Source organism: Balaenoptera borealis (assembly GCF_965194805.1).
Source record: "Balaenoptera borealis genome assembly, chromosome: 20".
Lineage (NCBI taxonomy): Eukaryota > Metazoa > Chordata > Mammalia > Artiodactyla > Balaenopteridae > Balaenoptera > Balaenoptera borealis.
This window is the reverse complement of record NC_138879.1, coordinates 57,494,389-57,522,036: the sequence shown is the minus strand read 5'-3', so window position 1 is coordinate 57,522,036 and position 27,648 is coordinate 57,494,389. Positions and strand designations below refer to the sequence as shown.

At 42.7% G+C, this 27,648-nt stretch overlaps 1 pseudogene across 1 annotated transcript; it reads right to left on the bottom strand.

Moving 5' to 3' along the window:
• Positions 1 to 27,136, bottom strand: LOC309618900 (small ribosomal subunit protein eS27 pseudogene; annotated as a pseudogene). The gene has a single exon. The product of its transcript is annotated as a small ribosomal subunit protein eS27 pseudogene (transcript).
• Between the last annotated feature and the right edge of the window lie 512 nt (positions 27,137 to 27,648).

The following is a 27,648-nucleotide window of genomic DNA, read 5'->3' as shown; positions in this document are numbered from 1 at the left end:
GTCTCTTGCTGGAAATACAAAATGTGTAGAAGGGGCTTCACCCTCTGGGCACTGACCACAGAGTGCAATATTTTGTTATAATTTTGTAAAAGTCAAAGATCCAGCCACTTTCATGGTAAACGTGGCCTTCCCAGCATCCTCTGTAAATGGTACTTGACTCTTGTTGAAGGCATTCTTATTGTCAGACTCTGATCCTGTGAAAGCCCTTCCTGACAGCATCTGTAAAGGGCTTGATGAATAAGGGCTGGATCCAAACGTGAGGACCCAGCCTTTTCTGGGCTGTCTCCTCCGTGAGCCCTCCCAGCCTCAGCCTGCTGCCTTCCCCGTCCCACTTCTGTGAGCCCAAGATGGCAGTAAGGCACAGCTCCACCGTCCCTTGTCATTCTCTTCGTCAAGGCCATCAGTGTCCTCCACACTTACGAGTTCATCAGCCCTTTATCATCCCTCATCTTACCTGAACCATCAGCAGCATTCCCCCTCTTGCTTTGCAAACAAACACCACCCTCTCTTCATTTTCCTCCAGACCCACTGGATGTTTCTTTCTCCACTGACTAGATCCCTATCATCTTTCCACCGCACATGCGGAACTGCTTCAGAACTCACACTTAGATCTCTTATGGTCTCATACATTAGGTGACCTCACTCTATCCCATGGCTTTAAATACCAACTCTATCCATGACTCCCTAGTTTATATTTCCAGTCTCTCCTAAACTCGAAAATCTCCATATTGCCTATCTGACATCAGTGAATAATATCTCATAGTCATACAAACTGAGCATATCTGAAATAAAATTCTTTTTTTTTTGTACTCATCCCTAAAACCACTTCTTTCTGAGCCTTTATCATCTCCATTTAAAGAGAAAACAAAAACAAAGTAAAACAAACAAGCCTGCAACCATCTTCCTAGGTGTTGGCCATCAAGGAATTTGACACACCCTTCCCTTTCTGACACAGCTCATGTTTAATCCATCATCGAATTCTGTCTGTTCTACCTTCAAAAAATATCAGGGGGAAAACATTTGCTTACACGCTTTTACCCTATTCTAGGTTTTCTCCACCTCGGCATCGTTGCCATTTGGGGTTGGATAATTCTTTGTTGTGGAGGCCGGTTCTGTGCACTGTAGGACGTTTAGCAGCGTCTCTGGCCTCTGCCCACTGGATGACACATTCCTTCCCCTCCAGTTGTGACGATCAAGAGTATCTCCAGACACTGCCAACAGGTCCCCTAGGGCAGAATCACTTCCAGGTGAGAGCCGCTGCTCCAGCCCCAGCAACCCCATCTTTCACCTGGGTGATCACAGTGGCCTTACAGCTGGCTTCCTTACTGTCTCTCTTGGTCTCATATATTCTACCCAGTAGCCAGAGTGATTTTTTTTTTTTATTAATCCAAAATGTGTTTATTGGGATGGCTTCCCATTCATCTTGATTCAGGGGCTTTTAGTGCTGCTTGTGTCTGAAGGAGCATCCTTCTGTAAGCCTTGCTTTTCCTCCTGTAGAGGCTGGCAGAGGACAATAGAACAGCCAACACATAAAACTACTGTTTGTGCATGGCTAAAGACAGTGGTGATTTTATAGCATCCTGGGCATTTCACATCCACGAAATAGGAATTGGGGCTCTACACCAGACGCTTCTTCTGGTGTTTCCTCTTCTCTTCTGGAGAGGGATGAAGGAGATCCTTTGTGAGAGGCATGTTCTCATGGGGAGGTCGTCACCCCCGAAAAGGAGAATCATCTTTTTTTTTATACAATTTTTTTTTGATGTGGACCATTTTTAAAGTCTTTATTGAATTTGTTACAATATTGCTTATGTTTTATGTTTTGGTTTTTTGGCTGCAAGCCATGTGGGATCTTAGCTCCCGGACCAGGGATCAAACCCACACCCCCCGCACTGGAAGGCAAAGTCTTAACCACTGGACCGCCAGGGAAGTCCCAAGAATGATCTTTTAAAAAAACCATTCAGATTATTTCACTCTTGTTGGCGGCCATGGTGATGTGCCCTCAGGGAGCAGGATGAGAGAAGGGTGTCTGGGGGACAGCATTGGCTGCCACACCCTGGGATCTGCCTGCGTCCAAGCTCTTCTCAGCTACACTGTTCCCAGGCTGCTCCGGGCTGATGATGGAGCATGGCCAGGGCATCAGAGCTGGGCTGTCGCTGACTCACACGTGTGATGCTTTGGAATTTCTCAGAGCTGTATTCCAGTTTGACCAGTCTTCCTTCCTCCCCTTCCTCCTTTCACAGGTGCCAGACTTACATCGTGTTTCTAGGTCTGTCCTAACCTGCTCTGTCTCCCTAGCAAGACTTCTCCCCCTTTATCCTCCCCAGGTGTTTTCTCTAATAAACCTCCCTGAATGTCTAATTCCATCCTGGCCTCTGCTTCTCAGACAATCCAAAAACTCCCCCGCTCAGGACTTTCTAATGGCTTTCTTCCTCGCTCAGAACGAATCCCACAGTCCTTGTGGCAGGTCACAAGGCCCCGTGACCTGCTGATGCCTTTCTTGCTGATCTCAGCTCCTGCAACTCCACACCTGTTCACTTTGTTCTAACTGCACTGGTTGTGTTGCTATTTCTTAAACACACCAGGCTCCTTCTTGCCTTGATCATTTTAGCATCTGTTCCCTCCCCCTGGAATTCTGTTCCCCTGGATATTCATTTGGTGAACTTACCTGAAGTCTTGGGTTAAATATCACCTCCTTAATGAGACCCATCCTGATAACCCACTTCAAAACTGCCACCTGGCTCCCATTTCCCCAGCACCTCAATGTTGTTGCCTTGTACTTTTCTTCAGTGCATTGATCACTTTCACTCTATTCTGTTCTATTACATTATGTCTGTTTTGTTCTCTGATACATTTCAAGTACCTAGAACAGTGCCAGCACAGAGTAGATAAGCAATAAATATTTGTTAAATGAAGAAACTGACTTAGACTCTAATTCCTTATTTGTATGTTTCCCTCATTATACTAAGACCTTCTTTTTTTCCATTTATTTATTTCAATTAAAAAATTTTTTATTGAAGTATAGTTGATTTACAATATTATATTAGTTTCAGGTGTAAAAAATAGTGACCCAGTATATTTATAGATTATACCCCATTTAAAGTTATTACAACATAGGCTATATTTCCCTGTGCTGTATAATATATCCTTGTTGCTTATTTATTTTGTACGTACTGTTTTGTACCTCTTAATCCCCTACCCCTATCTTGCCCCTTCACCCTTCCCTCTCCCCACTGGTAACTGCTAGTTTGTTCTCTGTATCTGTGAGTCTGTTTCTGTTTTGTTATATTCATTCATTTGTTTTATTTTTTAGATTCTACATATAAGTGATAGTATAGAGTATTTGTCTTTCTCTGTCTGACTGACTTCACTAAGCGTAATACTCTCTAGGTCCATCCACATTGTTATAAATGGCAGAATTTCATTCTTTTTTTATGGCTGAACAATATTCCATTATATGTATATTATAATACCTCTACATATACCACACCTTCTTTATCCATTCATCTGTTGATGGACACTTAGGTTGCTTCATATCTTGGATATTGTAAATAATGTAAATAATTTGACTTAATCAGAATCTAATACTTTATTTGTATATGTTTCCCTCACTAAACAAAGACCTTCTTGAAGACAGCAACCTTTGCACTCTTGATATAGCTAGACAGCGTATTAGGTTCTCCGTACATGTTTGTTGAAATAAATTGCTTTAATGCCTATTAAAATGGTATCGGGGATACTAACCCATAGGGTTGTTTTTAAGATTCAGTGGCACACTATGTATAAACTGCCATCATCTGGCTCAATAAATGGTAGTTGTAAATAATATAACAGGGAAAAAAATCACTAGCACGGTCTAGTAAGCAATTGCTTGATTTTTAAAAATAAATTTATTTATTTATTTATTTTTGGCTGCCTTGGGTCTTCGTTGCTGTGCGCCGGCTTTCTTTTAGTTGTGGTGAGCAGGGGCTACTCTTCGTTGCGGTGCGCGGGCTTCTCATTGCAGTGGCTTCTCTTATTGCGGAGCACGGGCTCTAGGCGCACGGGCTTCAGTAATTGTGGCACGTGGGTTCAGTAGTTGTGGCACACGGGCTCAGTAGTTGTGGCTTGTGGGCTCTAGAGCGCAGGCTCAGCAGTTGTGGCGCACGGGCTTAGTTGCTGTGCGGCATGTGGGATCTTCCCGGACCAGGGATCGAACCCGTGTCCCCTGCATTGGCAGGCGGATTCTTAACCACTGAGCCACCAGGGAAGCGCAATTGCTCAATTTTTAAGCTACCTGTGTTGCAATTATTTTTTAGTTTTTTGTTTGTTCATTTGTTCTTTTACTACTAATTAGTAATTCTACTGGTGTGTACATCAGAGTGTCTGTTCCTCAATCCTCAGTTTATTACATTTAATCGATAAACTACTGAAACAAAAAATAAATGGTAGTTGTAAAAAAGTGCTGTTTCATAGGAAAAGAAACAGTAATTTGTGTGGGAGCTTAGAGAATGAAGCACTCACTTCCAGCTTTGGGAGAGAGTGCAAGTGTAAATCTGAAGATTTTTTTCAAGAAGCAACATTTGAACTGAGGTCTAGGGAAGAGGAAGTCTGTGCTCACTTTTTCCACGATCTTTTTCTTTCTTCTGAGGGGAAGGGATGCAGATTCGATCAGACGCTGACCATGGGTCATGGATTGTCTCACATTTCCTGGTGGGTCTGGTCCCAGAACACTAAAGTAGGTCAAGTGCATGAAGTGGTATTCTCCATCCTTTCCTGCTTTCATCTATCTGAGATTCTGTGGGTCTGGACATCTTATTCTCCTTCACCTCTATCTTATCCTGCCTCCAAAAGATGCATAGGCTGAATGGATAATGTTCCTCAGAGGATGCCATGTATTTTTAAAATTTTTATTGAAATGTAGTTGATTTACCATGTTGTGTTAGTTTCAGGTGCACAGCAAATTGAATCAGTTATACATACATATATAAATAAATAAATATATATATTATTCTTTTACCTTCTCTTCCGTTATAGGTTATTACAAGATAGTGAGTAAGGTTCCCTGTGCTGCACAGCAGGTCCCTGTTGGCTATCCACTCCATATATAGTAGTGTGCTTATTCTAATCCCAAACTCTCAATTTATTCCTCCACCAGGCTGCCATATTTCTTGATAGTCTCTTCCTCTCAAGAATCTCTGCTTCCTGCTCACCACATCTTCATTTCAGATTGACTGACCTATGGTAAGATCCAACCGTGGTCCTAAAGCAAAGTAAAAGTCTGTATCAGTTCTCTAGGGCCACCATAATGAAGTACTGCAGACTGGGTGGCTTAAACAACAGAAACCTGCTTTCTTATAGTCCTGGAGGCTGGAAGTCTGAGCTCAAGGTGCCTGAAGGGTTGGTTTCATCTTTGGCTTGTAGATGGTTGTCTTCTCCTTGTGTCTTCATATCATCTTCCCTCTGTCCATGTCTGTGGCCAAATTTCCTCTTCTTAAATAAGGATAGCACTTATATTGGGTTAGGGCCCACTCTGGCAACCTTATTTTAACTCCATTACCTCTTTGAAGACTCTGTCTCCAAATACAGTCACATTCTGATGAGTTAGGACTTCAGCACATGAAGTTTTCAGGGGCTTGAATCTAATCTGGTGTCCCAGTCTGGTTTCCCAGAAGCTCAGAACAAAGTGGTACTTTGAGCTCCTACGTGTCATGGTCCCTTTGTGCATCTCTCTGTGGGGCCCTCTGTGATGCACAAGTGACTTATGTGTAGCTGGTTCCACTGTCCAAGTACCACCTGTCTTTGCACCTCCCCCCTCCCCAGACACTGATGTCGCCTTTGAAAGGTGCTATGATTCGAGTACATGGAGATGGTGGAAAGCAGCTGAGCCCGCGGAGTCAATGTTACCTTCACGGCTGAGACTAAGGGGAAGAACCTGGGGCATTTGCCTCGTGCAGAATCCAAGAGGGTGCCGAAACACTCAATTATCAAGATAATATTTTAATGCAGTGTTTAAAAAATCAAAATAGTGCAGAAAAAACTATGACAAACACAATATCAAATTTTTGAATTCAGACAGGATCCATGACAATCCTTCAGTTGCTTTTAGACAGGTGTCCTTACCTGCTGAGAGCCTCTATTTCTGGATTAAAATCTTGCTGTCCCTTCAAGTGTCTCTTATAGGACATGGTGTTTAGCTCTCTCCACAGTCTGCCATTTATTCATTCAGCAAACCATTTGTTTATCGAGTATCTACTAAGAGTCGTACAGAATAGGAATTAAATATTTGCCAAATTAATAAACAAGCAAAAACCTAATTACAGTTGTTTTAAAGACACCCCCAGGGACACTGTACTCTGGTAGCAAGAAGAAACATTGACAAACTGGTGGGCGTCAGGGGCTGGATTGCCTGATGAAGGACACTTAAAATAGGTTTTTCATTTATTAAACCAACAAATATTTAGTATCTACTAGTGCAGGACACTGTGCATGTCAGTTAAGCATTTTAAAATTTTAATAGGCAGAAGGATCTAGAAACTCAAAGTACAAGTTGTCAGTATTTATAAGAGCATCCATTTCATGGAGGAATGCGTCTTTGGTGAATTACTCTAAAGAAAATATTTACTGGCTACGTATCACAGCACTCCTCCAGCTGGGCATCAGCAGTAACTAGAGAAGGAGTGGGCAGAGGTAGCAGAGACATTTCTTCTCTATTAGTCATGACAAATGAGAGAAATAAACCGAACTGGCAAAAAGTACAGACTCAGTGCAGGGATGAATAGTTCAGAGAAGAAGATTTGCATTTGGATATGAAATTCTGAGCCTGCCAAGCTCATAGGAAATCTGCAGTTTGCTATCAGTTAATCTCTACTGTTTAAAGTTTTAGGGAGGGAAGGAAGCAAATTGCATCCCTTGTTCATAAAACCGAATGACCACATTCAACCCCCAAAAGGGGAGTATTTGGCAGATGACGCTTAAAGTAATTTCCTGGAGTGCTGTGGAGCCGGTACTGACATAGAGGTAGCTGCAGGGCCCTCTTTGTGGGAAGGGCATGCTGTGGGGAAGAAGAGAATTGCCCTTCTCTCCTGGGATAAGGGGATGAAAGGGATGGGGTAAGGAAGACAAACAGGCTAACCCAGACAACAGGCAGGAAATTAGCTGTAGTAAACGGTGCTGTAAGGACACTGCACAGAGCAGTGGTGCGGATGGACCCATTGAACTGAAGTGACAACTCAGCTAACACTGATGGAACATCTACAGTGTGTGAGAAGGCATCCTGGAATACTCAGGGGATTCCAAGGTGGGCAAGACACAGTCCCTGCCCCTGAGATGCTGATGATAAGTTGGGAAGAGAATGACATTCATGAATCATTTTAATACAAAACAAACTCTGGTACATACTAATATAAATATATAAAATATGTTATCTATATACTATAAAAATAAGACACGTATGTATATGATTTTAAATATATATATGCGCATATATATAAATTTTAAAGTGTTAAATATCCACATGGGAACTTGACACTTGTTTTCCTCCTTCTCTGGAAACTGAAATTGTTCCAAGCTAGTGCACGGCACAGAAAAGAGACACAATGCAAGGAAATCGGTGATGTCCTCAAGAAACAGTTGGCATAACTCACCTAGGCTGAATCCACAGGGCAGTACTATGTCCGGGCCCATTTCTCAAAAGGATGCTGTGAAACAGTCCTCCTGTGATCAAGTGCGATCAAAACACCAGTGAGACGGTCCTGGTTAAGTCTCCCACTGTAACCCCCAAGCCACGCGTTCTGCTGGGTCACAGACTTGCTGACTGCCCAGCCTTGCGTTTGGATGAATCACAGGATGGCTGGCTTTGGTGCTTCATGGAGACCAGGCTGGGGGCCAGCAGTCCTGATGCTCTGCATTTCCGATGGCAGCCCCTCATCTGTCAGCCTCAGCAGCATGAGTGCTGGGGGTCGAGTCTCTTACTTGCTGAGGTGGGCAGGAAGGTTTGGCCTTGTGTCAAGGTTCTTGTTTCTCTGGCTCTTGTTCCCGAAAACATGTCTTCCGCAGGGACACGGGCAGGAGAAATGAACTACCCTCGGCATCCTATACTCTCTACTTTGTCAGAACAACAAACACAGCTTGATACATCGGGGGCTTATCTTTTAACCTCTGCTGGTGTCTCTGGCTTTAACATGACTGACCTGGGGCTCCAGGCTCCAGACAAATGGGCAGATCTATTCCCAAGACACTGTTTGTCCCCCAGTGTCAATATTGGCAAAGGTAGGGGGATGGATAATAGAAATCTAGCTGGTCAAATCAGTCTTTGGAGGGAAGAGACTCAAGGACCATGTCAACACCGATTTGACTGATTTTTAACCTCCTGGACAAGTCAACTCAGTTTCAGAGAGTTGAACCCAGTGGGCCTGGAGATGTAGGCAGTGGGTGCCTCTTGAGGCAGGTCTTGGGCGTGGAAACACAGGTGGACCTTTAAGGCCCACCCAGAGCCCTGTGGGAGAGCATCATTTGTGCTGCTACACAATGTGAAACGAGAAAGCTGCAGATGAGCCATCCTGCTTGGAAGTCCCTGTGCCTTGGGCCTCCCTAGGATGCTTTTGCATCATTCGAGGGAAATGGTAGAATTCCCAAGAACAGCCAGCAACACCCAGCATGGTGCCAGATAGCTTCTAATTTCTCCAACCAATGTGAACTTTCTAACTAAATGAGTAATTTCTGTTGGCACGAATAAAGGAATGACCAAATATTCTAGGAGATGTTTCTTGCTCTTTCTTTTAACTCTTTTGCCCCTGCCTTATTTCTTGAAGTTTATTGGATAAGGAACCAAGTTGGTCACCGTCCTTTATAATAACGGCACCTGTGCACAATGAATAATACTTGTACAGTGTCCACAAAGCCCATGGGGGCGCAGGACTCCAAATAGCTCTCCTCTTGAGGTTAAGAAAGGGACTTGCCACAGATGCTTGCTGTAGTCTGTTCAGGGGAGAGTCATCATGATGAAGAACAGTTTGGAAAGCAACCAATGTAAGGAAAAATTGGAGGTATTGAGGCTGTTCTTCCTAGGGAACTGATAACACAGCAGCCGTCTCTAGTTGAAGGATGACTTTACATTATTCCAGGACCAGCTTTTCAGCAGATTGAGCTGTTCAAAAAAGATCATGCTCGTGTAGAGCACACAGAGCTCCCCATCACTGAAAATATTAGAGTTAAAGCAAGAGCAAGTGACAAGGGGTATCGGGCTTGGGAGAAGATCGCACTCATTGGCTTTGAATGAGTTCCTGGCACTTAAGGAAGAAAAGGGAGGCCCAAAGCCCATGCTCTCCTCCTCCACTAGGCCTTCGGATTCCCTGGAATCTGTCCAGGGTTCGTGGAATTGCAGCAATCAGACGTGGCTGTCTCCCAGGGATTTATCTAATCCTGATAACTCCTTTAGACCAGGAGATGGACACTAAATAAACTCACACAAGGAATTAAAGGCATCCTCCTTGAATGCTATTTGAAGTCAAACCTTTGAAGCAATCTTTCTTCTCCCCGTTTTCCCCCTTCTTTATTTAAAAACATTGTGTCAGGAGCGCTCTCCCGCTGTAATTACCCCCTGTCACTGCTGCTCGGGACGGTTTTACGAACTGGCGAGCAAAGCTTGCAGGGAAAATGCATGATGGGCATTTCTAAAGAGGACTGAGGAGGCTCTTTATCTCGGAGCTGCAGCGACAGCAGCTCTAGTCATGATCCTCCGACAGCCCTGACGCCGCCTGTAACGTCTTACCAAGATGAGAGGTTACCAGCTCAAAGGGAAACCTCTGAACGTGAGCTCCTAGGCACCCCTGTGCCACTTCAAAGCGCTGGTTTCTGTGATGGGCAGAGGTCCCTGCCAGATTAAGGTTTCCATCATTGTTAATTGATGACTCTGAGAGCCACCAGCCTGTTTTGCTGGATCAACAGCCAGGTTGATTATTGGAAGCCACTTTCACAGGAGCGGACAGTGCGGCGTCCTTGACGGCCAGGGGTGAGACACCCTGCAGAGTGTGCGGTGCTCGTAGTCTGCTTAATTTGAGAGGGGGGGCAGTTTTCATCATAGTTAAATGAAGCACGGGGGAGTTCAAAGGAAATTTCTGTGCCAGTCTACAAAGATGCTCACTGAGACAGAGTCGGATGTCACGCTTTCAGGAGACAGTGTCCTCATGGCATCGAATCTGAATGGGAAGATAAGAATCATAGTGTTCAGAACTCTTCTGCATGACTGATTTTTGCCTTTTATCCTTGCCATTGCAGACACAGCCGTAAAACAGACTCAGGACCCTTCAGTTAGGGGATGGGCGATCCAGGGCTGCTTGATTCTTCATACTCTGAACAACACTGGGTCCCTTTAGGGTTGCCATGGTTTTCAACCCATTCAATACCAGATTCCACCCTATCCCGTGGCATCTGTATATAAATCTCTTTGTTTCTTCCTGTGGTGGAGCTCAGTAATTGAGGATCATCTGTATGGGGGAAGAAAAGCACCAATTACATGCTTTCTTCCATTTCTGAGAATCACACCAAAGCAAGGAAATAACCTGGAAGTGGCTAGTTGTTTCTGAACTCTAGAATGTAAGTATAAATTGAATAGTGTATGTGGCACACAATAATTTGTTCCAACAAAATCTGATGCTTTGGGTGTAAACACAAAGCCTGAAGCTTAATCCCTGCTCTTCCCGTGCAGGGATGGTGGGTGGAAGCAGTGGTCCCTGCAGTCAGGTCTGCTCTCTCCTCCACAGCCCCCCCTTCCTTCTGGCAAAGGCCGACGTAGCTTTTGAATATATCATCATCATCATCATCATCATCACAGCCTGTCTCCATGTTGATTTACTTTGACAAACAGGGAATTCCCTAGCGGTCCAGTGGTTAAGATTTGGTGCTTTCACTACCACGGACTGGGTTCGATCCCTGGTCAGGGAACTAAAGTTGATCCCGCATGCCACACATTGCGGCCAAAAAAAAGGATAATTTGACAAACAGTACTTCAGCACCTATTCTGTGCTGGACTCTGCCTAGGAATACAAAGACAAATAAAACTTCTAGGAGAGCTACATATATAGATAACCTTTATGTACAAGAAAATGCTGTGATAGAAAGTACAGGCTATCAGGGTATAGAGAAGGGGGTGTTGAATTAGGAACAGTGAGAGTCACTAACAGCTGTTGAGAGATTAAACACGGGTGCATTTGGAAGAACTGTTTCTTAGGACTAAAAAAATACGGTGAGGCAGGTGAAAGCTTATCTTTGGACTCCAGCTTTTCAATCTGTACCCTTACATTCAGGACTCTTTTGGGGGCTAATGGCAGAAAACGAACTCAGTTTCGTGTGAGCTAAAAAAAGGAATACCATGCATTGGCATCACAAAAAGTGCAAGATGCAGATTTCAAGCGTGACTGGGTCTGAGGTCTCGTTAGGGCTTGGTCCCTCTTCTTGCTGGCTTTTTCACGGAGATCCTTCACAGATGGTGATAAGGGGACCACCGCACCGGTGACTCAGGGCTATGGTCTACCTTCTCAGCAACCTTAGTGAAAGGGTACCTCTTCCCCCACAGTCACACGGAAGTTCTGGAATGGTGTTTGGTTGGCTTGGTTTAAATGCCCACCGCACCTGTGCTAATCACTGTGGCCAGGGAGACGGACACCTCTGACGGTCTTGCTCCTGAGTCCACCCAAAGCACATGGGCAGAGAGTGGGGAGGGGTGTTCCTTAAGGCAAACTGAAGTGTGCTCGCAAGAAGACGGTGGGTGGATGGCAGGCAGGCCCAGCAGCTGCCCACGGTCCCTTTTCAGTCCTGGTTCTGCTCGAAGTTTCCCTCCCCTTTCCCTGAGGGCCTCAGGGTAGGGCTGACATATGCAGCAAAATACAGGCCATCTAGGTAAATTTGAATTTCTACTAAGTAACAAATAATTTTTCGGTATATGTCCCAAGGTTGTTGTTTATCTGAAACTTAAATATAACTGGGTGGGCATCTTATATTTCATCTGGAATCATGCCTTAGCACTTCTCAGCAAAAACCATTGAAACACTGAAGTATAAGAAGTTCTTAATAGCTTAAAATACTACTTAATGTGAGTTTTGGTTGCTGTTGTTTTTTGTTAGACAGGATTTGAACTGGCCTTGGTTCAGTGGTTATCAACTTTGCCTGCACACCGGAATCTTCCAAGGAGTTTTAAAAATACTTAAAACAAAAAATACTGGGTCCCACCTTATATGTACTGAATCAGAATATCTGAGCTGGGGGCTTAGAATGTTTCAAGCCTCCCTAGGAGACTTCCGTGTATGGCCAGGATTGAAAAGCATGGAGCAAAAGCGTTAATTCTTTTTTTTTTTTTAATTTATTAATTTATTTTTAAATTTGTATTGGGACTATAGTTGATTTACAATGTTGTGTTAGTTTCTGCTGTACAGCAAAGGGAATCAGTTATACATATATCAACTCTTTTTTTAGATTCTTTCCACATATGGGTCATTACAGAGTATTGAGTAGAGTTCCCTGTGCTATACAGTAGGTCCTTGCTAGTTATCTATTTTACATATAGTAGTGTGTATATGTCAATCTCAGCATTAATTCTTTGAAGATAATTTCTGCATTAGAAAACATAGAAAAAGGGGTCTGGCTGCTGTTCCCAGTTTTTCTACACTAGTAGGCAATCATCCACTCTGCCTACTACAAGATGATTTCTGGTTCACAGAGCACACTGACAAATTTGATAAAAAGTCACCCTCGGAATGATTTCTCCAACGTCAGGTGGCAAATGCAGCGAGAGTGTAATTTTTACAAATGAGTGCTGATGGAGACTCCTTCCTGAAAGGACAAAGAATGTGGGAAAGATGGTGACATGGTCATTTAGCTGACACTTAGTAAAGGAATCTTTTATTTTCTGCAAGTGTTGGCTATGCAGTTTCAACACTTTCTGCTAAGCCTTTTTAGTCATGGGAGATTCGCAAGTTGGGCCTTTACAATAGAAGCATCTTCACTGGACACTAAGGGTAGACATTAAAGGATGGACAGTTTTGGGGTGGTTACCCTGTGTTCACTCTGTGTATCCCCCTTTCTGCTTCTCTGCTCCCTACATCTCTTGTAGCATGTTGGGTTATGTGACTGTGGCATTGGCCTTAACTACATTCATATGTACATATATATATATATATTTCTCCAGTTATACACGGTGCATCCCAAATTGTAGTTTAGAGATGAATTGTATCAGAGTCACTTGGAAAGCTTAATGAACACACATACACACACACACACACACCCTTTCATCCCATCCCCAGTCACTTGACACAGTTGGTTTAGGGTAGAGTACAGAACATTTTCTATAGGTGATCGAAAATATTGCCCCAAGTGATTCTACTGCACATTCAGCTTTGAGAACCACTAGGCTAATTTTTAATGTCCTCAACCTACATGGGGTGAGGTCGATGATAATGAAAGTGACCATTTATTGAGTGTGTACGATGCCTGAAGCACTGTGAGAGGACCCCAACAGCATATATCATCTCCTTTCGTCCTCCGTGTGCCCAACGAGTTTTTATTCCCACCTTACAAATGGAAAAATGGAGTAAATGTCAGAATCACCTTGTGCATGGCAGAGCTGGGGTTTGCATCCAGATCTTGATGTGTCTCCAGTGCCTGGGCCATCACGCTTGGCATTTTAGTGTCCTTATGGCTATGGGGCTGGCATGTAGGGCCTGAGGGCAGCAAGTCAGGTGTCCGAAGGCTCTATTCCTGGATGGGCTGTCCAGCTACTTTTGCTCTTAGGCTCTCCTATTTGATCACACATCTTACTGGGCAGAGCAGACTGGAAGCCACGTGAAGAAAGGTTTGATGTCTTGCTATGATTCCTAGAACCAATCCCAATGACCTGTCCTCTAGAGGTGGTTATTCAGTACTCCTTACTGACTGTGAGGCCGGGGGTCCCTGACATATGAGGAGATTGAGAGGATGGGAGTGTGTCTCCCTGGGGACTTTGCCTCTTTGGGTAAAAGACAGTGCTCCTTTTTTTTTTAAACCTTTGAGCAAAACATTTATTGAAACTAGACTAAACGATCCCCCACTTAGTTAGGATCTTAGAGGTCATTTGACCAGACTCTCCACCTGATGTATGATTCCAAGGAGAGTCTTACAATAGCTAATTAACTTCTGTGCAGGGTTCCGTATTTGTCTTTGGTTCAAGCTTGTTGGCTTTGTGGTCAAAGTTTGCTATATCTGTAGAATTTGTTTTCCTTTTTGATCTATGAAGAACCAATGGAGGTATGTAAAAGCTTCCAGATATGTAAATATTTCTACTTGTAATTTGAGACAGCGCTTCTTGTAACATCACCTCTGAGCTCTTCCACTGGCTCAGTTCCCTCTGAAATGATGAAGTACCTTACTGATAATTCATCAGAAGAGTGAGGCACAGTCACATATGAAGAACAAGTTAAGATGAGACAATAAACAAGACCCTTTTGCAAGGAGAAAACTTTGATCTGTCAACTGAGCTTCCCATGTCCTTCCGTATAAACACCCATTAAGCCTCGAGAGGCTTAGTAAACAGAATGGTGTGAGGTTGGGATATTTCCAGAGTGGAAAAAAAAATTATGCTGAAATCTCCGAAGAGTTCATGATTTTTGCAGCTGGGGCTTTCTGCACTGTTGTGTATGCTATTAGCACAGCTCTGTTTCAATACTGTAATAGTTTTATAATGTGCTTCCAGCTGCTTGCTACCCCAAGCGGCTGGTTATTTAAAACAAATCTTTGGTAAATATATTTTTTTCTCACATTCCCCGTTTCTTCCTGCTGATTGCTCATGCTAAGAGGCCATGAGGGCCTGCTCTCCTCTCCTCTCACATCCTCGAGCTAAATAAGGGGTGAAGACATGTGAACGCGCAGGAGAGAGGCGGGTCACAGAGACGTTCTCGGGAACTCAGTAGCAGAGGCAGCCACACGTGTTGAGGGTGCAGTGGTGCAGGGGTCCATCATCAGCCCTTGAGCTCTTAACACTGACGCCGCTCTTTCCGATTCCGCCTCGGATGGTGGTAACCCAGAAGCCAGTCCCTCTCATCAGCGGGCAGTGAGAATGATTTACTGGTGCCCTTGCACTTCCCAGGGGGGCTCTTCTCTTGGCTTGGTGGGCTGTCAAGATTTATCTTGCAGACGTCGTCTAGTTAGTCTCTTGAGCTGAGCGAGTCAGTGGAAACTCAACTAATTTTTCTGTCATTCACATCACAAACCTGCAGCTTCAAGGGATCTTACAGATTATCTTGCCCTGTGGTTCTTACTCTGGGCTTCAGGGAGATCTTGGGTCGGCAGAAGTCCTTCAATGCAAAGTGAGGGGTCAGAGAGGAGGGACGACTCCTGGCTTCTTGCTATGCTTCAAACAGAACTGCTGCCCTTTCCTGTCTTTTCTATTTAGGTTCTGTGTAAAGTTTTGTGCAATCCAATAGGGAATATTTATTTTGGTTTCTTGGCTTGGATAGCATATATTATCCTTTCCCAATAGCAGCCAGTTTCCTTTTGAGGAATTACCTCTCCCACACTATTTCTAGTCTTGGTGGGACTATACATCCAGATGTCTGTTCTGCAGTGGGAGATAAAAGGGGTCTCAGGGTCTCCTTCTCCCAGATCTGCCTGCTTTCTGGCCTGTGCCACCAGTGAAAAGGCCACCTACCCTAAGTGTGGCCAATCACCTGCTAGAACTGTGCATAATGAACAGGAATGCCAAGGCCAGTGCAACGGCTGGGCTGCATCTACGCCGGCAGCATCGCCCTAGTTTGCTCTGTGATGTGTCTGCTTCTTCAGTTGCTGCTGCCAGGCCCCTTGCAGTGCTTTGATTCCTTATCATTTCTTGAACTTGGATCTCCAGCTTTCAAATCAATTCCATGACATCTGATGTCCTAATTAATTACTTTTTAAAAAATAATCAAAATACCCTCACTTATACAAAAACTTTTATTTGATAGAGAAAAAAAAATGAGGCCAAGACCAGGTCTATACCTCATTTAGAAGTCCCCTGGCACTAAATTAGAATTAAGACTAGCACCTGAATCCAGCTTTCTGACTAAGCTCTTTCTCCTGCTCAAATGCCTACAGTAAACGGACAGGCAGCACAAATGAGTTCTTGATCCCATTTTTCTTAAATTATGTGGCCTTCCCAATCCTTTATTTCCCTGGTTTGATTGGAAATGGATCACAGAGAAATATTTCTTTACTATAAAATAATAATGTGAAGACAATAACAATTGGCAACTGACATTTTGCTTCAATATTAGGCATACAAGAGGGAGTTGTGGAGATTGTGGAGAACTAGGGAATACTCTCTATATAAAAGTAATTGACCTCTATTCAGCTCTAGTTTGTTACTGCCCTGGAATAGTTTGGTCACCACCTTGCCAGAAATAACTATTTATTTAAAAGACAGGTGGAAATCTGAATTTTTTAATGTAAAATGTTCTGATCGTTTTAGTGGTGGCTCAAATTGTTTAAAACCACCATGAATTCCAAGCAGCATGTCTCTGGGCTGGATTTAGCCTATGGACCATTGGGTTGTACCATCTGTCTTATCTCCAGTTCATTCCTTCTTTTTCCCATGAGTGTGTATCCCACACCTGCTATGTGAAAGTGTGGATGGCTCCTTGCTATCCTGGAGAACTTCTGGGAAGAAACTGCATTGTGAGTCCTTACATGCTCTCCAGCAGAAAGAAAAATGCAAGCTTGATTCATCTTCAACTTCTGTATCTTTGTATTTTTAGCTAAAGTTCAGGGTGAAGGAGAACGTTTAATTAGTGGATTCATTCATTAGAGTGTTGTTTTCCTACAGGGATAAAATGAGTGTCTGTGGAGCAATTCTGTCACATAGATCATTATCTAGAAAGGTCAGACATGAAGAAATACTGATTTCAGGTGTTTAGGATAATTCCACTTCAGCCCTGGGTAGAAAAAGCCTCAGTGATGCATGTTTCCAGGTCTATGGCCAAGTGAAAGAACATACATGACCATATTTTTAAATGGTATAAATAAAATACAAGACAGAAAAAGAATGAAATGGTATATAATGTAAAATAATGACCTAAAAAAGTGGCTTGGCTTATAATGAGTAAAGATGAAGATTGAAAATTATTTTTTAGGGAACATGAAACATGCTGCAGGGACTCCCCACAGTAGGATTCTAGGCTGGGGTTGGCAAACTACAGCCTGGGGGACAAATCTGGCCCACAGCAGGTTTTTGTAAATAAAGTTTTATTGGCACACAGCCATGACCATTTGTTTATGTATTGTCTGTGACTACTTTTGTGCTACAGCAGAGCTGAGTAATTGCAATAGAGCCTGTATGGTTCGCAAAGTCTAAAATTTTTTACTGTCTGGCTCTTTAGAGAAAACACTGCCAACCTTTGGTCTAGAGAGGGTTACGTCCTGTTTTAGAGATAAAAAATAAAGATGTGTCAAAAGAGGATAGTGTGGACCAAGGTCTAGAGTCAAGGCAGCGAGAAGTGGTAGAATTCAGGGTTTATTTTGAAGGTTCACTCGGAAGGATTGTTGGTGGATTAAGTGAAGGTTATGAGGGAAAAGAGGCAGGAGAAGTAAGAGAGGGGCCTTGGAGCAGGGCAGGACCCCTCAGCCTCTTGGAATCTTGAGCCCCTGAATTGCCCATTTTGAGCTTCATCCAGGTGGATAGTGTCTTGCTTTTAAATTAGAATTACATCAGAGCTGATGTGACCCTGAGAAGGAGAGATTACAGTCCGTGGGTGGGCATGTTTCTGAGTAAATGTGGAGACCTCATTTTATGGGGAAAAAAATGCAAGACTTTAGATTAGTAGTTTAACAGACATCAGCTGTCCACAGCAGCTTAGTCCAGGATGGGATTTTGATTTGAAAGTAGAGGTTACCATTTGGTCCCACAGGGCAACAGTTTTTTTGGGGGGGAGCAGAGGAACTGCAGTTGTTTTTGGGTGGGGGTTTGGCCACACAGCGTGGCATGCAGGATCTTAGTTCCCCGACCAGGGATCGAACTCATGCCCCCTGCAGTGGAAACACAGAGTCTTAATCACTGGACCACCAGGGAAGTCCCCCCCCCCCTTTTTTTTTTTGGAACTGCAGTTTTTGAAAGAGGTACAAACTGTTCTGATAACATCTGGAGGAACTTTTATAGCACATGTGGCAAATACTGCTAATTGTACCATTATTCCTCATCTGCATCTTCCTTGATTATTTTACCTGGAATCATGGGCATCTGGGATGAGGGTCATGTTTCCAGGGTCCTTTGCAAATAGGTGTGACTGTGTGACTGAGCTTTGGCCAATGGGATGGAGAGGGCCCAGCTTCTGGGGAGGACCCTTCAAGGTATGATTCCTGCCGCTCGTTCTAGTGTCTTTCTTCCTGTGGGCTGGAATGGATGTTTATTAGTGATTCACTCCAGCAGTCGTCTTGAACCGTGAGGTGGTCTCAAGAACGGATGCTGTGAACAGTAGAGCAGCAAAAAGTAAGGAGCCAGTGACTAACACAACGGAGCATCACCCACTGTGGGCAGCCCCCTTTCTCAAACAATGCTCCACTGAGTTTTTAATATTTCTCACAGCTGGATTAACTTTACTTCATATAGTTTGTACTCTGAAAACGTGTCAGTTCGGATTGTTTTGACCCTGTGCTGCAGCTGGGAGTTTAAATGCTTTGTCCAAAGTTACCAAACTTGTGAACTCTGTGGCCATTGGAAGATCCCTTCTTTCATTCCTGACATTATGGTAGTGTATATGTTCTCTCTTTTCTTCTTTGTCAGTCTTACTATATTGATTTTTATCAATCTCTTCAAAGAACCAGCATTTGATTCTATTCATTTTCTCTATTGTTTTTTCTGTTTTCAATTCCTTCCTTCAGTTTCTTATACCAATTTTGCTTTTTTTTTTTTCTAGTTTCTTGAGGAGGAAGATTTGCTGATAGATTTGAGACTTTTCTTCTTTTTCAGCATGCACATTTAACTCTATGAAAGTTTTCTCTAAGCACTGTTGAGCTACAACCTGTAACTGTCTACTTTCGTGTGTTCATATTGTTTCAAAATATTTTCTAATTTCCTTTGAAACTTCCTCTTTGACACATTGATTATTTAGAGGTGTATTGCTTTTTTCCAAGTATTTAGAGATTTCCCTTTTATATTTCTGTTATTGATTTCTAGGTTAATTCTATTATTAGCAGAGAACATGCTTTGTGTGATTTTAATTCCTTTAAATTTGTTCAGGTTTGTTTTATGAATACAGATATGGTCTATCCTGGAGATATGTTTCATGTGCACTTGAAAAGAATGTATATTCAGCTGTTGGGTGGAGCTGAATGTCAATTAGACACAGTTAACTGATGCTGTTACTCATTCCTTCTATGTCCTTGCTGATTTTTTATCTATCAGGTCTGTCAGTTACTTAGAAGTGTCTCCAGCTACATTGTGGATTTGTCTTTTTTTTTTTTAGTTCTGTCAGTTTTTGCTTTGCGTATTTTTAATCTCGGTAGTTATGTGCATATATATTTAGGATTGTTATGTCTTTTGATGAATTGACCCTTTTGTCATTATGTAATCTCATTCTTTATCCTTGGTCATTTTCTTTGTTCTGAAGTTTACATAGCCTGCTATATCCACTACTGATTTCTTCCATTTACTGTTTACATGGTATACCTTTTTCTAGATGTTTGCTTTTAACTATATCTTTATATTTATATTGGGTGTTTTGGGACAACATAAAGCTAGATCATGTGTCTATTCTGATAATCTCTGCCTTTTAACTGGTGTGTTTAATGGATTTATATTTAAAGAAAATACTGGTATGCTTGAATTTTAGTCTGCCATTTAATTACGTTTTCTGTTTGTGCCCACTTTTTCATTCCTTTGTTCCCCTTTCCTGCTTTATTTTGGGTTATTTGAATTGCTTTTTTGTATTCTATTTTAATTCATTTATTGTTTTTTTCACTGTGTCTCTTGGTATATATTTTTTTTTAGTTGAAGCTATAGTGATTATAATATTCATATATATATTTTCACGGTCTACTTAGAATACGTATTTTACTGTTTCACATGGAATGTAGCCACCTTACCACCGTGCAGGTCTCTTCACTCTCTTCCCTTTGTCTCGTCTTATGTATTATGTCTACATACATCAGATGATGGTATGGTTTTCTCTTTCAGTCAAGTATAAAGATTTAAGGGAAGGATAGTCTGTTATGTTTATGCAAATGTTTACCATTTCTGTTGCTCTCCCTTTACTTTTTTTTCAAATAACACCATACCACTTCACGGGTAGTACAATTACCTTGTAATAACAAAATATCCCTGACTCCTTCCTCCTGCCCCTTGTACTATTACTGTCATTATTTCAATTATCCATAAGCATAGATCTATAGATACAGATATAGATATATAGATAATCAATAAATTGTTATTACTTTAAACAAACTGTTATCTGTTAGATCAGTTAAGAATAAGAAAATAAAATATTTTATTTTACCTTCACTTATTCATTCTCTGATCCTCTTCTTTTCTTTATGTAGATCCACGGTTCTGACCTGTATCATTTTCCTTTTCTCTGAAGAACTTCTTTTAACATTTCTTCCAAGGCTACTGGCAACAGAGTCTCTCAATATTTATTTGTCCAAGGCTACTGGCAACAGATTCTCTCAATATTTATTTGTCTGAGAACATCTTTATTTCTCCTTCATTTTTGAAGGATAAATTCAGAGTATAGAATTCTAGGTTGGTGGGTTTCTTTCTATCAATGCTAAATATTTTACACCACTCTCTTCTTGTTTAAATGCTTTACCAGGAGCTGTCAGATATAATTCTTGTCTTTCCTGCTGTGTTGGTAAGGCATTATTTCCTCTTGCTTCTTTCAGGAGTTTGTTTGTTTGTTTGTTTAACCTTTGATTTTCTATAGTTTGAAAATGATATGCCTGGGTGTAGTTTTCTTGTTTGTGTTTTTGTGTGTTAGCATTTACCTGCTTGGTGTTCTCTGAGATTCCTGGATCAGGAAGGAGTCGGACATTAATTTGGGGACATTCTCAGTCATTATTGCCTCCGATATTGCTCTGTTCCTTTCTTTCTTCTCCTCCTGTTATTCCCATTATGCTTACATTACACCTTTTGAAGTTGTCCCAAATTTCTTGGATATTCTGTTCTGTTTTTTTTTATTCAGTCTGTTCAGTTTTGGAAGTTTCCATTGTCATATCCTCAAGCTAAGAGAGTCTTTCCTCAGCAGTGTCCAGTCTGATAATGAGCCCATCAAAAGCATTCTTTATTTTGGTTACGTTGTTTTTGATCTCTAGCATTTCTTTTCAATTCCTTCTTAGAATTTTCATATTTTTGTTTATGTATCCACTTGTCTACTTTTTCCATTAAAGTTCTTAGCATATTAATCATAGTGTTTTTAAATTCCTGGTCCAACATTCCTGCCATATCTGACTCTGGTTCTGGTGCTTGTTTAGTCTCTTCAAACTGTATTTTGCCTTTTAGTGTGCCTTGTAATTTTCTCCTGAAAGGCAGACATGATATACTGGGTAAAAGGAACTGTGGTGAATAGTTCTTTAGTGATATAGTGCTAAGGTGTGTGAGAAGCGGATGCATGAGCTGTCAGTGTTTTGGTGAACGAGTGCCCCTGAACTGTGAACTTCACTCATGCTTCTCAGGTTTTTGCCCCCTTTAGGTGGGAAAGAATGGCTGGAGGGGCTGCAGTTGTGTGCTTCCCTTCCCCTAAGTCAGTTAGGCTCTAATAAACCCTAGCAGGTTAGGCTCTGGTAAAATAGTTTCTCCTGAGGTCGGTCAGGCCTTGTTAAAAAGAACAAAATGCTCTGGCATATTTCAAAAGGATTCCTTTTATCTTCCCTCTGCAGGAAGCAATTATTCCCCACATATAAAATAACTTCTTTAGGGATTAACTCATTTTCCTCTGATGTTTGTAGTCAAGGTGCATGGTTGAGAACAGTTTTAATATTCATTTTAACCATTATTTATCTGCATAAAATTGTTAGGTGTTTGATACCTTCACTGGGAGAGGCTGGGGAGGACTGCATTCTAACGCCATTCAAGACTCAGCCCTTTGAGGCATAACCGTTGTTTTTTGTTGTTGTTTTTTGGTTTGTTTTTTGTTTTTTTAAAAATATTTGTTTGTTTGTTTGTTTTTGTTTTTTTGGCTGTGCTGCGCAGCTGGCAGTATCTTAAGTTCCCTGACCAGGGATTTCACCTGCAGTGAAAATGCCGAGTCCTAACTACTGGACCACCAGGGGAATTCCCACCCTTGTTCTAATTGTACCTACGCTTTCCTTCTCTGTTTTCCAATATCACTTTTTCAGATACCAGTGCATTCATCCCCTTCCTTATTTTACAGACAGGAAAATAAAGGCCAAAGGTGTATTGGGTTCTCACAGAAAATTATTCACAAAGACAGCTTCTGTCTCATTATTTTATCATATTAACTGGAGAGGAGAAGGGGCAGATGCTGAAAATGTTGGTAAGCGCATGCAGTATGAGAAAGAATTAACCGAAGACGGGCCCTCCAAACACGGGAATGGTTATTGTGCAGAGGTGAAGATGTAGGGATCACTTCCTCTTGAGATGTATCGAAAGAAGTTTCTAGACACTTCTGTGTCTCCATTGTTGTTTGTCCCTCAATCTTGCCTGCCCTTCTTACTCTGCTGAAATCCTTCTGGTCAGGGCCACCCGTGATCCGTTCTGACCACATCCCACAGACATTTCCTAGTTTTTATTTTAACTGACCTCTTTTTGGTATTTAACACTATTGTTCACTTCTTGAAAATTCTCTCTTCCCTGGACTTTTGAGATAGTACAGAATCTTGGATTTATTTCTACTTTTTGGCGATTCCTTTTCAGTGTTTCCATAACCCTCTTCCTCCACTAAACCCTTCAGTATTGGTGTTCCCCATCAGCCAAATTCTCTTCCAGTTTCTTTCATTCCTTTGGTATGTGGACTTGTGAAAAACCTCATTCACCCTGACGTTATTGAATATCACCAGTATACTGATGACATCCAAATCTCTGTCTCCATCTCAATCTTTTAATCGACCTCTCCACTTGTATATTTTCTAGGCTTTTCAGATATAATACCTTTAAAACAATTAATTTTTACCAGGTACCTCCCTCCCCATGCCCTGTTCCCCTGCAGTATTACCTGTTTCAGTAACTAGTACGACCACCTACCCAATTACCTAAGTGGAAAAGATGGGAGTTTTTCTCTGCAGGATTGAAATCACCTCCTAATCTGTATAATTGCCTCTTGTCTCAGACTCCTTCAGTCTTTTTACATAAAACTTCCAGAGGAATAAGACATGCAAATCTGAGGCAAAATTGTTCGGTGTCTCCTTATTTCCACCAAGATATAATCTCAAGTTCATTCTGACCTTGCAGATTGAAAGTGGGGACGGGTAGGATAGGAGGTGGTGAAGTGGGTATCATACTTGGCAAAGACTGGTGCAGAACAGACTCAATGAACCCGAGAGCCAAGGATTTCCATCCAAGAGAGATTTAATTTAATGAAGAGCCAAGTCAAAATAGATAATGAAGCAAAAATCTAATCTAGCTATTTCTGGCATTGCCTCTGGTTTATATTCAGTCCATATGGTTTTGTGTGTATATGTCTGTATGTGTATGTGAGTGTGTGTGCGTGATTGTGTGAGTGTATCGTAGACCCTTAAAATTAGGTGCAAACAAGGCTAGTCAAAGCAGGCTCCGTCTCCATCTCTAAGTTTTCCTTTTTGATATTCTCTACTCCATCTCCTCAACCAATACATTCTGTACTCCAACTAATCCACACTATTTGAATTTCCCCAAGTGGGCTATGCTTTCCAGTTCTTTGCATATGCTGTTGGCTCTGAGAGAATGAATGTTCCCCCCTCTCCTCCTTTACTTGGCTAACTGTCAACATTGCCCAGTTCTTTGCTCATTTCATACCCTCTGGAAATCATTCCCTGACACCTTTACACTTGTTTTCCTGAGACTGTCTCCATGCACTCAGACCATACTTCTCTCTTCACTTGGAATTGTATCAATTGGAATTGCAATTTTTAGGAACTTAATGTGACTCCATTGAGACCTGAAACTATGTAACAAGCTTTCAGTCTCTTTCATTACCTTTATTGTTATCTATCTTTATAGTTATCATTTCTGTACAGAGAGACATACCATACATGTTTTTGATGCTCTGGGTGGAAGAAAGAGAACCAAAAGAAACCATCAGAGGGGTGATTACCAAGAAGAATCAGAATCCCTTATGTGAGTCTCGTAATATAAGTTTATAAATCTTTCCCTCTTACAGTTACTGCATTCAATCCTGACAGCAGCCTCTGAGGAGGGCACGATTATCACCATTCTACAGATGATGAAATGGGGAGTCCCTCAGGATAAATGCCTGATAGAGTTTCCTGTCTAGCCGTAGACCCTGACCTGAGAGCTGTGGCTCTTGATGTTTCTGAGGTGTCAAAGGGACAGGATGCAGTCATGGGAGAGGGCGCCTCCCCGCGCCGTGCTGAGCCATCTAACCTCCCTGGCACTGCAGCCCCTTAGCACTCTTGATACAGTCTGTCTGCTTCTTCTTCTTGTTTCCTTCAGATCCTTCTGGAGTCTCCTTTCTAGGCTGGAAGTGGGATTCAAGGGAAATCACCTGGAAGGAGTTAATTGCCTTTGCTTCTAATTTCCTTCTTTTTCAAGGGCAGTGGGTTAATTATCGAGACACTAACCGCATGCTAGATTCCCTGGGTGAAAGACACTTCCCCTTTAACACAATCACACTGTGTTAATGACACTCATCACTCCCACAGCAGTGCTACGATAACTGTCTCCGAGCAGGCTGCTCTACAGATATATTCATGGAGCACAGAGCATTAAAACCCCCCAGTTGCATAGTAAGGCATTTTTTTTTCCCAAACTGTAAAATTACTTAGCAAGAAAAAAATACAATAATTAAAAATCTATTCTGGGCTTCCCTGGTGGCGCAGTGGTTGAGACTCTGCCTGCCAATGCGGGAGACACGGGTTCGAGCCCTGGTCTGGGAGGATCCCACATGCCGCGGAGCAGCTGGGCCCGTGAGCCACAACTGCCGAGCCTGCGCGTCTGGAGCCTGTGCTCCGCAACAAGAGAGGCCGCGATAGTGAGAGGCCCGCGCACCGCGATGAAGAGTGGCCCCCGCTTGCCACAACTAGAGAAAGCCCTCGCACAGAAACAAAGACCCAACACAGCCATAAATAAATAAATAAATTTAAAAAAATAATGCAAAAAAAAAAAATCTGTTCTTAGCCGGCCCAGAACTACACTTGAAATGCTCCACAAGTGGCAACTTAAAGAGTTCAAAACTACCACACTTCTCTAGATGCCTTTCGTACCAAATAGAACTGTTTATATTTACTCTGCAGGGTGGACCAGCGCTTTTTAAAGTTTGGTTTCTTCACAGTAGCAAAGGGAGTCCTCATCAACCCCAAATTGGCTTCAGGTCAACATATACAGGATTCGGTTTGCCAGAAGTGCAACTCAGTGACTCAAGACCCTGAACACATGAGGATCTGTGACTGCCCCCTGCCCCACGCACATGTAGATTCTGAGCTGAAGATGGCCGGTTCCACCCTCCACTTCAGATCAGTTGCTAATCATGGATACTGAGAAGTGCTCCAGCAAATTCACCTTGAGGTATTGAATACATGTAGGGATGTGGTTCTCACACTTGCGCATCAGAATCCCCTGGAGGGCTTATTAAAACACACATGGCTGGGCTGCCATCCCCAGAGTTTCTGATTCGCTAGGGCTGGGGTGAGGCCCAGGAATTTGCATTTCTAATAAGTTCCCAGGTGTTGCCGATGCTGCTGGTCCCAGAACAACAGCTCCAGGGCCACTGATTGAGGTTAATGAGCACAGGTGGTGCTGAAGGTCTGCTGATTGTTTTCTGCCCCAGGGAGATTCCATCCTTCATCTGGAGGGCCTCCTGTCCCCGCCTCCCCGCAGCTGGACTCCCAGCTTTATTTCTGGCCCAACTTGTGCCTCCTTTTCCCACCGTGGACCTACCATATTGGCTCTGTTATTGTCAGTATCCAATTAGGGTGTTTGGGGCTGTAAACAACAGAAAAGCAAACTCGGATTGGCTAAAGAAGTTCTTCAATAGATTTGTATTTAATAAACACAGTTTCCTTGCCCACAAAGGTGAGGTTCAGGTGTTGGGTGGCCTTCAGTTTTGCTTGACCAGTGGCCTGATGATGTTTTCAAGGACTCACGTGCTGCTTCACTTCTGTGTCTCTGCTCTGCCAGCCACAGTTTGGGCTTCATCCTACGACTGGCTCCCTTTGTGGCTTTAGGATGGCTGCCAGCAGCAATCAAGCTTACGAGTTGCTTGCTCACATCCTTTGGGAGAGAAAGTGACTTCCTGGAGTTCTCTTCAGAACAAAAAGAAGTTTTCCAGAAGTCTCTGGCAGGAGTCTCCTTGTCCAGAATTAGGTCACATGCTCATTCCTGAACCTGTCACCGGCAAGGAGGATGGCTCCAGTCAAGTCACACCACCTGGAGCTGAAGGTGGCACCAGATTCTCCGGAGCCCCATGGTATGCGTCATATAGACCTAAATGGAAGTGACGTTTTCTTGAGAAGAAAGAAAAGAGAATGGGTGCTAGGTAGCAACCAGCGGTATCCACTACACTTTCCAAGCTGTTCTGAGAGTAGATGGTTCAGAAAACTATTACAGAACGTCATTGGAAAAGGAATCGTATTTTTCTGAGACATGAGGCTTTTCCAGCGTAAGATTTAGCAGAGCTCCTAGGACAGTGGGAACAAGGAGGCAGTGTGGTGTGCCTGGATTTGAAACCCAAATCTGCCATTTACTGAATGTGAACCCTTCATCATTCACCTTCTGGAGCTTCAGTTGTCTGATCTTCAAAATGAGGATAATACGTAGTCTTCACTGTTGTCAGGACTGGAAAAAGTGGGTGCAGAGGAGCTGGCATGAAACAGGGGTTGATCCATCATAACTGTCCCCATTTGTTATAGTAACTGAATCAATTGGACTATGATCTGATCTTTGTTGGTGATTCTTTTTCTCCAGTCCCTTTCTCTTTACTTTGCCTCTCTCTTCTTTAATGTTTTGAAGTCCCATCTTGGGATTAATTCCTTCTTGTATATTCCTTTCTCGGGGGGGGGGGTGGTGTGTGTGTGTGTGTGTGTGTGTGTGTGTGTGTGTGTGTGTGTGTGTGTGTGTGTGTGTGTTGAGAACTAGAACAGCAATCAGTAAAGCTCAGATGATCTCAATTTAAGGGAACAGAAAAGACACAGGGCGTCTTTAAATGTTAATCTTGGTATAGATCCTTAGCAAAGTTCTGTATCTGACTGTGAAGCACATTTGCTCTTCTGTGGTCCCTCTGATACCACCGGGGCTCCTGTGCAGCCTCTCTTCCATCTGTCAGCTCATCTCTGCCCTTTGCCTTCCTACTCTTAACTTTCCAAGTACCCCCTCCTGAGCCTTTTCCCTGCCATGTCCTTCCCTTCAGCCCCATCTCTCTTAAATGACCGCCCCTCACGACCTCAGCTCCTACATCAGTTTCTCCTTTAGTCCCTACAATTGCTCAACAACCCTCCATCCCCCAGGCTTCATCCTTCTCGCGGTCCCTACTGCTTCATCCTCAAAGTAGCTTCACTGATCTGCATAATATT